This window comes from Malaclemys terrapin, chromosome 4 (genome assembly GCF_027887155.1).
Source record: "Malaclemys terrapin pileata isolate rMalTer1 chromosome 4, rMalTer1.hap1, whole genome shotgun sequence".
Classification (NCBI taxonomy): Eukaryota; Metazoa; Chordata; order Testudines; family Emydidae; genus Malaclemys; species Malaclemys terrapin.
In genome coordinates, this window is record NC_071508.1 from 86,731,881 (window position 1) to 86,743,949 (window position 12,069).

General features: G+C 42.4%; 1 protein-coding gene across 5 annotated transcripts in view; it reads right to left on the reverse strand.

The window, feature by feature from the left end:
- Window positions 1-12,069, reverse strand: part of SLC8A3 (solute carrier family 8 member A3) — a 210,883-nt gene that overhangs the window by 150,196 nt on the left and 48,618 nt on the right. The window contains exon 2 of one of the 5 annotated variants that reach the window (XM_054028669.1): window positions 11,906-12,028. The exons of the other annotated variants lie outside the window; for them this stretch is intronic. The gene's annotated coding sequence lies outside the window, so the exon portion shown is untranslated. The remainder of the gene's footprint in view (window positions 1-11,905; window positions 12,029-12,069) is intronic. 5 annotated transcript variants of the gene reach the window in all.

Consider the following 12,069-nt stretch of genomic DNA (forward strand, 5'->3'; position numbering starts at 1 on the left):
CTGCTTGCAGCATTCTCCCTCTGCCTCTGAGGATACCTCTCCACAGCAGCTGGGAGCATGCTTCCCAGCCCGAGGAGACAGACATGCACTAACTTTGCTCAAGCTGATGAACTAAAAATAACTGTGGCCATGGCAGCATGGGTGGGAGCTGTGGTATTAAGATAGATGGAATAGATGCACCCAAAGAGTCAAAGGTGTTGTTAATAACAGTTTTAAGTTAAACAGTCTTCAGACCGCAATACAGCATCCTCCGTAGCCCTCCGGGAACCAGAGCAAAAGTGCTTTGCAACACGATACATTTACTAGATTTTTAAAAACTTATATTAATAAAACATTTATGAATGTTTAATATTTACGTTAGTCAGGAAATTCAAAAGTTAAGGTTCTCTCTGCAACCATAAGTCACTGAAACTGTCCAACATTAAAACAGTTTTAAGCAAGGTTTGGGATTTGGTATACGGGGACCTCAGCCTGCTTAGTACCATGGCAAACAGTTTTAATAATCTTCTTGACTTTATTTAAGGTTAAAAAAGGAAAAACAGTTAAGGCATTTGAAATGTGAAGTAATAAATAAGGCTTTTACTTTAACAAAATTCCTTGTTCCATTTCCCGTTAGCTGTAGAGAGGTTTTTTAAAAGCATCTCCCTTGTTTGACAGTCTCTTAAATGGTATTAAAGATGGTAATAACCATCCTTTTGGGTAACGGAGAAGTTAGTGGAGATGGGCTGGAGTGATCGTTGTTGCAGTCCAAGAGTCCAATCCAATCTCCTAGAGGACAAGACAAAAGATAAACACACACAAAAGGGAAAGAATAAAAACAGCAAAGATAGAAAGTGCAGCTTGTCTCTGGTGTTGACTGTCATTTGCAACCTCGCTGCTGGAAAAACACAGGCAGAGCACACGGTCTAAATCAACCACTCCCAGACCTAGCAAACTTGTACCAGCATCAGGCTGTTTAGGGCACTTCATTTAACTGCCTTTCTGGTCACATGCTTATAGCATGTTTTGCAAAATATGCAGTCTTGGTTGAGTAAGCCAGACACTTATTAGACAGAAGGAAAAAGGAGAGAGCTAGGAAAGAGAAGAAATAGGAAATAAGGGAGGAAAGGGGGAAGAGACAGTCTCACAGCCCAGGTGGTATTCAGGATTTAGCTGAAGCCAGTGTCATTTGGGTCCCAATCTCTCTGGCCCGATCTGGCAGGATATCTCTCAGGATTAAGACAAAAAAGGCACAGTGGGGTCACACTGGATTCTAGGATCCCAGCAGATCGTGGGGGTGGCAGCATGATGGTGAAACTCATTCCTTCCCTTTCATTCACTTTTTACATTGAGTTCACAATAAGGGTAAATGTATAGGCCCAATTATCACAACACAGCTCAGAATAGCCACCTGCGTATGTATCCAAAGGGTCCGGCAAGTTTGTACTTGGGTAGCTATCCTGAGCCACCAGCCATGTTGCTGCAGCCACAGTGCTATTTTTAGTGCGTGCAGAGCCAGGTTCTCTCTTGATCCTAAGTTTGGGAAAAGTAAAACACCCTAGCTTGGATGTATCTAACTAGGTAACTTTCCCCCCTGCCTCCCGCAGTTGATGACCCAGCCATTGCTATATTCACTCTCTTGAAGCTGGGTACTTGAACGGCTGTCTTATCCTTGTCATTGTTTTACCTTTCCTGCTGGGTTCCTTAAGAGCCCCTTTACAGCCCCCTTTGATTTAACTCTGTGCATTCAGCCATGCATAACTGAACAGGGAAACCAAGCCACGCACAACATTAATAAGAAATAATACAGACATTTTCTCAGTTCATCACTGTTACAGTAACATAAGTTGTATTTATTTTCCTTGGCTTTTTGCTGTTTAAATAAAAGAAAAAAGAGTAAACACTACTCTATGATTTCACTATGTAGTACCATCCTGACATAGTAAAAAAAAAAATGGACACCGCTACCATTTTGAACTCCATGGTGAAACAGAAGTGCAAAACCACATCCGCTCTACAGTATCTCATAATGATTATCTGTATTTACTCAATTCCATTATCTCAGATAATATTGTAACTCTAAACTTTGTACCATACATATGGAAATCCGAAAAATTACAGTTCCATTATTTAGGGGTGTTTATTTAAGACCAGATTTTGATCCTCTCAATCACACCAAGTAATTACTCCTTGAGTAACCCTATTGATTTCAATAGGGCTAATCGGAGAATACGATACTACTTGCGATGAGTAAGGGTATCAGAATCTGGCCCTCGTTTTGCCAAGTGCTCTGGAGCAAAAGCCTAAATCAGAGCTAGCCACTTGGGAAATTTCAGTGAGTCAGTTTCTGCCATTTCTAAATTATGCAGGAATGCACAAACACTCATTGGGCCCAATCCTCAGCAGGTATAAATCAGTATAACTCCATTGAAATCACTGTTCAAGCGATATAAAGAGTAACAAACTGCATAAATGGTGAGTCAGAATGATTTAAAATTCAGTTTTAAATCATCAAGAGGGTGACAAGTAACAGAGGTGAGCATTTGTAAAGAATATGATCTCTGGAGAACTGGATGGCTTAGGGGATTGATAATGGACTATTAAAATCTTTCATCATTGCTAGTTTACATTCAGCCTTGTTTGAAAGTAACCAAAAGTTGGTGCCATCTGACAGCTGCCCAGGTGACATGGAATGTTTGTCTCAGACCAGTTCCTAGTGCACAAAACCACAACAACTGGCCCATTGTGTGGTACTTTTAACGGAAAGCTCAAGGATTGAATGGTTCGTGAAATCTGAACTCCTGCTTTCTCCTAAAGAGATGGTTTCTGCTATTATGGTCAGAGGGGGGTGGGGGGGAATTCCCCATTCTGGAGTAGCTGACAACTCTTACCAACAAATGTTTTCAAGACCAGTTCTTGGAAAATATTTTTGGACAAAGTCCAAACTGTAGCAGGGATAGTGCCTCAAAGATCTTGTCACTTTAGTCCCCCTAGTTAATTTCCTGTCCCAGGTTTAGACAGTAGGTATTTCTGTTATTACAGTAGTGAAATTTGAGAAGACTCAGGGCTTGTCTACCTTAGGTTTTTTTCCCCACTGGCGTAGCAAAACTCCACTGGCGTAGCAAAACTCAAAAAAATACTCCTGGCACAGATGCCCTACCTGAGCATAAAAAATTACATGCATGAGAGCTTTCCCCCCCCACACACACAATCTAACTTGCTTCACACTTGTTTCCCTGTGAAAGATTGACAGCCACTAGATCCATGCAGGCATCTGCAAACAAAAAAAGCAAATCAGCTTTTTTTGCCTGAAGATAGCAGGTAAGTGCTGGCTGCTCTCCACATGCTAACACAGCCACAGCCAGATTGCTCTACTCAAACGAAAGATAAAGTCATTCTCTCTCATTCATGCTGTGGGACAGCTCTGCTAACAAAAGCAAGTGTAAATTTGAAGGGACTCTACCAGGCCCTTTGCTGAATGGAGCTGGGGGTGGGGAAAGAAGGAATCTCCTGAAGCTAGCACACCCAGAGAACATGTACTCCAGCAGGGAACTGTGGTGCACTTCACCTCCTGCTTAGATAATGCACTTGCTACGCCGAACTATTGCTTTTCACAATGAGGCTGCATGTTCATTTTACCTCCTGAGTAGGCTGCTAAATAGAACAAGAGAGCTACAAACAACAAGTCAAAGCCTAGAGCCACACTCACTTGTTACTCAGGCAAAACTCCCATTGAACTTCACAATGGGGGTTTTGTCTGGGCTTAGAACCTCGTGATTTGAAAGTCAAATCACAGCAGGATGAATGTGACACCCCCCCCACCCCCACAAAAAACAAAGCAACTGAGAACATTCAGATCCATGTGAATCCACACTCACATGTCAGATTTGCAAGGAGGCCCTTTCTATTGTACATACGTGTTGGGATATTTCCATTATGTTCAGAACTTCGCATTGGTGACAGATGCCAGAATGACACACCTGCAGAGTGAAGTCCCAGGTTTAGCAACAGAACAGCTACAGTACAGGCTGCTGCAGTGCAAGTTTCCTCCACATTACCCCACCTCTCGCCCCTTCAGGGCAGGAGTAAGTTTGGTCTCCGTAACAGAGCTGGTCAAATTTGTTATAGAGTCTTTTTGTCCTCATGAAAAATGAATTTTTGACTAACCAGATTTTCTCAGGAAAATTTCTGGTTTTACTGAAGTTTTTCAGTTTTTTGATGAAAATCTGAAACCCAAATAATTCAATTTTCAACACCCCAAATCTTCAATTTTTTCCACAAACCCCTCAAAATTCTACAAAAAAGCGTAGAAAGAAACAAAATATCCAAAGTTTTTCATTCGAAATAAAATACATTTTCAACCAGCTCTACTCAAAGGCTATTTGATCCTAGGCCTCACCACTAGGGCAATCAACAAGAGTGCCAGCTAAGGCTTGTCCAGTTAGAAAAGTTGGACCAGAGTAAGTACATATTGTTGCACCAGTGCCAATTTTTTAAACATAGACCAGGTCTTAATGACAAAGGTGGTGGTGGACCCAGGTCTACTGGGAACTGGACTGAGATCCACCAGCACATTTCAAATAGGCCACCAACCAGCCATGAAATGTCATGGATTTTGCTCCCTACCTTCCTGGGCTGTATTTGAATCAGCGACCTACAGCAAGGAAACCTTCAAATTTCATTATCAGTCCCTCACCATATCCCCCCTTAGTTTGGCTCCTGGGGAAAGTCACAGCGGGAAACAGTAGGTGGCCATTGCTTGTCGTTGTTTTGTGCTCCACAGTAAATGTGCCAAAAAACAGGGCTTTATATAGCATGTAGCTTTATATATAGTTGTCTACAAAAACAATCCCCCCGAATGTGTGTTAATACCAGCTCCCTTTCCTTCAAAGTAAGATCATGCACAAAGTTATTATGACATGAGGGGTTGTTTTGTTTTTATGACTGTGGCAAATTCTTTAATATTCATGGGCCTGATTCTTGTTTCCACTATGACTCCTTACTATTGCTTCAGTACTACAAAGGGATCTTAGTGAAAATGAGAACTGGGGCCTAATACTTGTAAAGAAAAATGCTGCGAAGTGTTAGGAGTATATTCTATGCTCAGACACTTTACACACCCAGAGAGGGTGAACTGGCATGGAGTCCAAGCCTATGTGCAGCCTGAAGCATTCCCAGAATACCCCTAGGCACTCAGACCCACAGCCATTTCTTCTGTGTTGTGATGTCCGTGTACTCTGCATTCCATGCACTTGACATTCCATCCCCCACACGCCATGACAGGGGATTGTAGTTCATTGCTTTCCAAACTGAAAAGGGAGCAGCAGCAGCCCAGTACTTCTTGACCTCTTCCAGGCTGTGGTGCAGAGAGCAGCCTTCCTGGGCTTCCTCCCCCATGGGCACAAAGCACAGCAGTGGAACAAAGAGAAGCGGTTGCTGGAGGAGGCCACCATCAGGCTTCATGATGGCCCAAGCCAAGAGGGAATGTTAGATTCTTCGCTGATTTTAGGTCCACTTAGACCTTGGCGGGGGAAGAATTCCAGATGATCCTGCTGGCTAGCAGAGCAGGTCCAGTTTCCAAGAGAGCAGCAGGAAGATGTGGGGGTGGGGAGAAAGCGTCCATACCCTATGAAACCAGGGAACAAGCAGAGCAGCTTCCAAAGTGGGGCATGGGTAAGATGCTCACTGGAGAGAAGAACACTGTCAAGTTGGAGCGAGCCCATCCCGCAACAACACAGGAGACCACCTGAAGAAATGCAGGCACACACACCCCCGCCCCTTAAAAGGGAAGATCCATTAATAGGAGTTGCACATCTGAGGGAGGAATGGTTTATACAACCTGTATAAATATTTAAAGAACAAGGATGCAGGAATTAGAGGGACATCTGTGGTTGCCATGTCCTTTAGAACAGTAATATTTACATTGCAACCCATACTATGCCAAGAAAATGTGTGCACTCTCTTTAGAGACTTCTGCATGTCTGTATTTTAACTCTTGCGGATACATTAGAATGTTTTAGATAGTGCTCAGTAGAAGAGAGAGCAGAAATGCTACTCTCCTCATTGTATCGTTTCACAAATATATTGTTTTAAGTGTTCAAACAACAAAACTTTATATTTAGATTTATAAATTATTTAGGGCCACTAACCCCTGAAAAGCAACATTATTTGGGTCCAATATGCATTTATTGTTTCTGGATTTATTTATTGTTTTGGTTACATTCTACTTCCAAAGTGTGTTTTGCATCCCCTTTTAAGGGCTATTTCACATAGGGGATAACAACTTACTATTACCACCAGCAAACAGAATTACTTTCTTGGCTCAAGTGGGACAGCTCTATGTGGGGGTGATGGAGGCCCTAGGTTCAGAGCCTGTGTAACATGGGCAGCCACCTCCCAAGCACTCCCTTGTAGCCAGGGGTCACTCTACAGCATCCTGCCTTTGTTTCCCACTCCCAAGGGCCCTTTAAGATCTTACATTTCAAAGGTGGTTCAAACGGTCCCCGCAAAGGAGCCCATTTAGTTAATCCTCAGGTACATACTGGCCTTCTAGGCCTCAAGACCAATTTCGTTCTCCTGAGTCATCCAAAACACAAACTCGCAGTCTTCGTCCAACTTGGTCTTTACGGTCTCTCATCCTGCTCAGACAGACTCTCCCGCCGGAGGAGCTTTCTCCCACGCTCTCCTGCTTCTTCAGCGTTTTTTCGCCCATTGACTCAGGGCCCTGCAGGAGCCACTTTGCTCCCTACAGTGTTTACAGACATTGCTGCAATCTCCTGGGCTTCCCTCTTTCAGTGCAACTTCCTGCTCCTTTCATACAGGAATGGCGGATTCCTCTCAGGTGTGGTTTATCCAGTAATCAGGGTAGACTTAGCCCCAGGCTTCCCAGCCCATGGGGCAAGCCACCCTGTCACACCCTGCTAGTGAACCATGGTGGGTGGTGTTAGAATATGAAAACTACAATACTCAGAGCTGAGTAGGCAGGTTGAATATACTTATTGAGTTAAGGAAATTACAGCTTGATGTTCATTTTTAGTGGTTTAACTACATTAGCACATATGGGTGACAAAGTGACTGCTATGAATTTCCAGCCTTTGTTACATGTTTGGAAGGCTCCATTACAGGAGTCAGATTTTCAAACACTTGTCTTTGTTACTGCGCCTACTGTTATTTGTAAGTACAAATGAAGCCTTTTTCATGTCTACGTACCTGACTGTGCCTGCAAATACAACTCTGACAGTCTAAATTGCCAGGATTGAGGGGACAAGTGCATTCTTTTTAGAATTTAGAAGTGTAGAAGTGCATCTCAATTTTAGAAGTGTAGGACTGGAAGGGACCTCAAGAGGTCATATAGTCCAGTCCCCGGCACTGAGGCAGGACTACATAATAACTAGACCACTCCTGACAGGTGTTTGTCCAACCTGTTCTTAAAAATCTCTAGTGATGGAGATTCCGCAACCTCCCTAGGCAATTTATTCCAGTGCTTAATCACCCTGACAGTTAGGAAGCTTTTCCTAATGTCCAGCCTAAACCTCCCTTGCTGCAATTTAAGCCCACTGCTCTTTGTCCTATTCTTGGAGGTTAACGAGAAATTTTTTTCTTCCTCCTCCTTGTAACAACCTTTTATGTACTTGAAAACTGTTATCATGTCCCCTCTCAGTCATCTCTTCTCCAGACTAAAGAAACCCAGTTTTTTCAATCTTTCCTCATAGGTCATGTTTTCTAGACCTTTAATCATTTTTGTCACTCTTCTCTGGACTCTCTCCAATTTGTTCACATCCTTCCTGAAATGTGGTGCCTAGAACTGGACCCAATACTCCAGCTGAGGCCTTATCAGCACAGAGTAGAGAGGAAGAATTACTTCACATGTGTTCCTTACAACACTCCGGATTTTAACTTGTGTGGGTCAAATTCTCAGTGGTGTAAATCAGAGTAGTCCATTGTCTTGTCTTCAGTGGAGATAGGGTCATATCAGCCAGTATAAACTGGTTTCTTATCTCTTCCTCTCCCCTAAACTTCGTTCCCATCTGTTGCGGTCACTCTCTCTTTACAACCATTGACAGTGGATATTGTAACTGCACTTAGTTTTGTTGTTTTAATCTATAAATCACCGGGCCTCCTGTACCAAATCCTATTCTGGATCTTGCTAAACTGATGCTGTCTGAAAGTCCACCCAGTCCTATTCCATCCAGACAAGAGGAGTGAGCCCCAGTTGGAAACACACTGTGGGGTGCAAGAAGATCATCGCCCTTCTTCAGATGCAGATCATGTCAAATGTCTTCCGCCGGAACAATTTTCCATTGGAAAATGCTGATTCCATGGAACTTAAACATTCTGTGCAAACATGAAACCTGGCTGGCTTGTCAGCTTGGTTTCGTATCACCCTGCCTGGCTCTCCAGACTGCCTGACTGCCTGCACCCATCCCCACCCCAAGATCCACAACACCCCTGCTGCCAACCTGCCAGGCTCCCTCACTACCCTCATTTTCCCCAACTCCCTGGCTGGCTGGTGAGCAATCTGCCTGGCGACACCAGTTATCTGGGCAGCCTGCTTCCTGGGTTCAGCCCATCTCGTGGGTGGACAGGCTGCCAACCTCCCCAGGCTGGCCAAGAAGCTGTCTGGGCTGGCAGGGAGCAGCTGGGAAATTCCATTTAGGTTCTTCAAAAAAAAATTTTTTTTTTTTAAAATTCTGTACCATGGCAAATTTTGACTTTTCATTCCAGTTCAAAACAATTTTTTTCCCCAGAAATGTGAAATTTTCCTCAGGACAGAAATTCCAGTTCTTATACTACTCTATTCTCCTGGGCTTTGGGGAGAGAGAAGTGGCACCTGAACGGTGGGAAGAATAGGGTGATGGAAAGAGACTGAAAAACAGCAAATGGAAGAGTGAGAAGGTTGATCTTTGGAAATATTCTACTGCTGCCAACAAAAAAGAAAAGCATTTTAGTCTTACTGTAAATTGAAGAGCTTTAAGAATTCTCTATACAACAGACACTGAAATGGTTAGCAAAGGTTCTGGCTAAGCCCAATTAGCAGGGATTTCTGAAGTGCTGAAATTAGAGATGGAAGAGGCCTCAGAGGTTTGGGACCCTTTCCTTCTATTTAGGAAGAAATTAAGAAAATTCATGCTACTGGATCTCATACACTCCTTGGTACACTCAACAGTGCTCCTCCCTACTTGAAATTTACATATTTCAGCTACTTGTAAACAGCTGTTTCCTCCACAGTTATCCTTTAGCAAGATGACACCTATTTTCATTTTTCCTTCATAAATTAGCCCAGTCGGCCATTTAATCATTTGTCTTGATCTCTCATTTCTGTCTAATTGGTCATAACCCTACTATTATTCAACTGCCCAGCATCTCAGATCCTGTTCCCAATGACATCAGTGACAAATCTCCCATCGACGTTAGTAGTGCAGAACCAGATCCTCAGAAAGGGAGCATCACTTCCCAGTTCCATGACAATGATGTCACTTATGCCTTGGCTGTTTTTGGAGTCATACCATTCTGAAGCTCAGATCAAAATTGCTATTCACTGTCATCCCACAGTCTATTTAGTCATTTTTGCTTTCCTGCTTCCTCCCTCTCCCTGTACTGTATATTTGGATTTGGTGGTGATTTGGTGGTTATGATGGTGATGATGATGTCCCAAATACACTGAACTGAAATTTCCAGACAATCTCATTTTATTGTTGATATTTAAGAGATTTTTGTCCCCACTGCATGCCTGTCTTCTCTGGTGCTTGGGTGATGGAAGGCCGTCATCTTGGCCAACATGCCGGGGACTGAACCAGGGAATGTCCTAGCTAAAAACATGGGTCTCTACAGCTTAAACTGAAGAGTCAGACTCTCAAACGGAGAATTATAACACACTCACATCCTCCCAAAAATACAGATCCACGTCAAATGAAACATTTTGTGAATTTGTGTCAAATTCGCTGAATTGTTTCCTCAAAAAATAATAAATAAATAAATAATAATAAAAACCTCCCAAAATTCTGAAGAAGTCCAAATATTTCATTTGAACATTTTCAAAATGAAACATTTCAACTTTTCTACCCAAATGACTTTTTGTTCAATTTTATTAAATTTTTAAGGGGAAAAAACCCTCAAAAATTAAACTATTCATTTCAGGTCAAAGAAAACATCTCATTTGATGTGAAATGACTTTTCCACTTTTTCGGTGTACCAAAATAAGTTTATTAATGAATACATAAAATAAAAAAATTGTTTCACATCAACCCCCAATTATTATCATTACTTTATTTTTCAGTTTGGCCACCAATCTGTAAGATCAGTTATCCACACAGCTCCACCTCCCAGTTTACTATTATCTGCAAATTTAATTAGGTGGTTTAGCCCCTCTTCCAGATCATTAAAACAGATGTTAAAACTGGTTCTCCTCACACCAATCCCTACACTCCACCACACCAGTACCAGCTCAATGCGCTGCCTTTATCATTACCCTTTGCATACAGTCCTCCAACCAGTTTTTGGTAGGTGACAATGCTTAATTCACCCCCATTTAACTTAGTATCTCAAGTCAGATTTCATGTTAGTATCTCAAGTCAGATTTCATGGTGCAGCATAGCAAGTACTTTACTGACGTTCAGATGTCACAGCTACTGACTTTTATTCCGCTGCTAATTTTGCAATTCAGTTTTTTTTTAAATTGAGCATGATTAATTCTTCACAAGACCAGGCTGCTTACTGTTCTTTGTTCCTAATGTACTAGTTGTTTGCAGATTCTCTCTTAACATAAGCTCTATTATCTACTAGAGATTGAAGTCAGATTTATCATACGGTAATTGCAGCGATCACATGGACTACAATAAGTGGAAGCTCAGCTGTTACAGTGATTACAGTAAGTGGAAGCATTGTTCAGGCCTTTGATTCCCCTCCTCCCCAACCCTCTTTTTTTTTTGGTCACATCTCTCATGGGATGCAAAAAGCAATACCATTCTGTTCTCTTTGGCTGTGATATAGATAGGCCAGGATTTGTTCTTCAATAGAGTCTCACCGGACAGGATCACTTGCTTCTTTCTTTTGACACTTGCATTTAGACTGCAGGTCTGAGTTATTGTCTGTCCTTGGTTTCTTCCCAGTCAGCTGGCCCTCTGTCTTGTCAAGGGCAAACAACCTACACTATGGTTGGCAACCAGGGTAAATATCTCCATACATGTTTTTCCTTCTGCTTTTCCCTTTGCAGCATTACTACTACTTCCTTCATCCTCCAGCTGATTCACAGCCTCAATCTGTCTCTCATAACTCACCAAAGGAAGCACTATAGGCCAGATTTTCAAAGATCTTTAGAAACCTGAAGATACAGTTAGGCATCTAGTGGAATTTTCAAAAGCACCTAACCTGCCATTGAAATAAATAATTTCCCATTAGGTGCCTACATCCATCTATAGGCACATAAGTACCTTTGAAAATCAGGCACTATCTGACATGATTTCCCCCAGCAACTTCAGCCTTCTGGTGAAATCCTATTACCTCCTTCTCCAGAAGAAAGGAAATCTGTGAAACCTTGGGTAAGTCACTTAGGCCAAAAATTTCAAACTCAGCTGCCTAAAAAAAGACCTGATTTTCAAAGGATTCCAAAATCAGACCTCCTATTCACACCCCCAACAATGGATCCAAGTCTCTAAAATTAGCTCCCCCACCCCTGCACTTTGAAAATGTAGGCCTTAACTTCTGTGCCTCCATTTTTCCATCTGCAACTCAGGGATAATACTGACCTATCTCACAGGGGGCTGTGAAGTTTAACTCAAAATGTCTGTAAAGCATGTTGAGAGCTTCAGGTGCAAGGTATTCTATATCGTATTTCTAAGGCATCTAACAAAGTCCATCATAAAAATGGTGTTCTCTCTCTCTTACCGAGGTGGAAAGAATTATTAGTATATTCAAAAACATCACTCACCCTCTCTCCCCTTCCTCCTCTGCCAAAATGCCTCCTTGTGCTGAGGCCATACAATAAGAACCCTCTTTCGGGCCTGGAGAGGCACAAAAGCCTAACTGTCCCCTCAAGTTCAGCTGCAGATTGCTATGGGGAAGAGAGATGATTCTTAGGGCCAATAAAGTTAC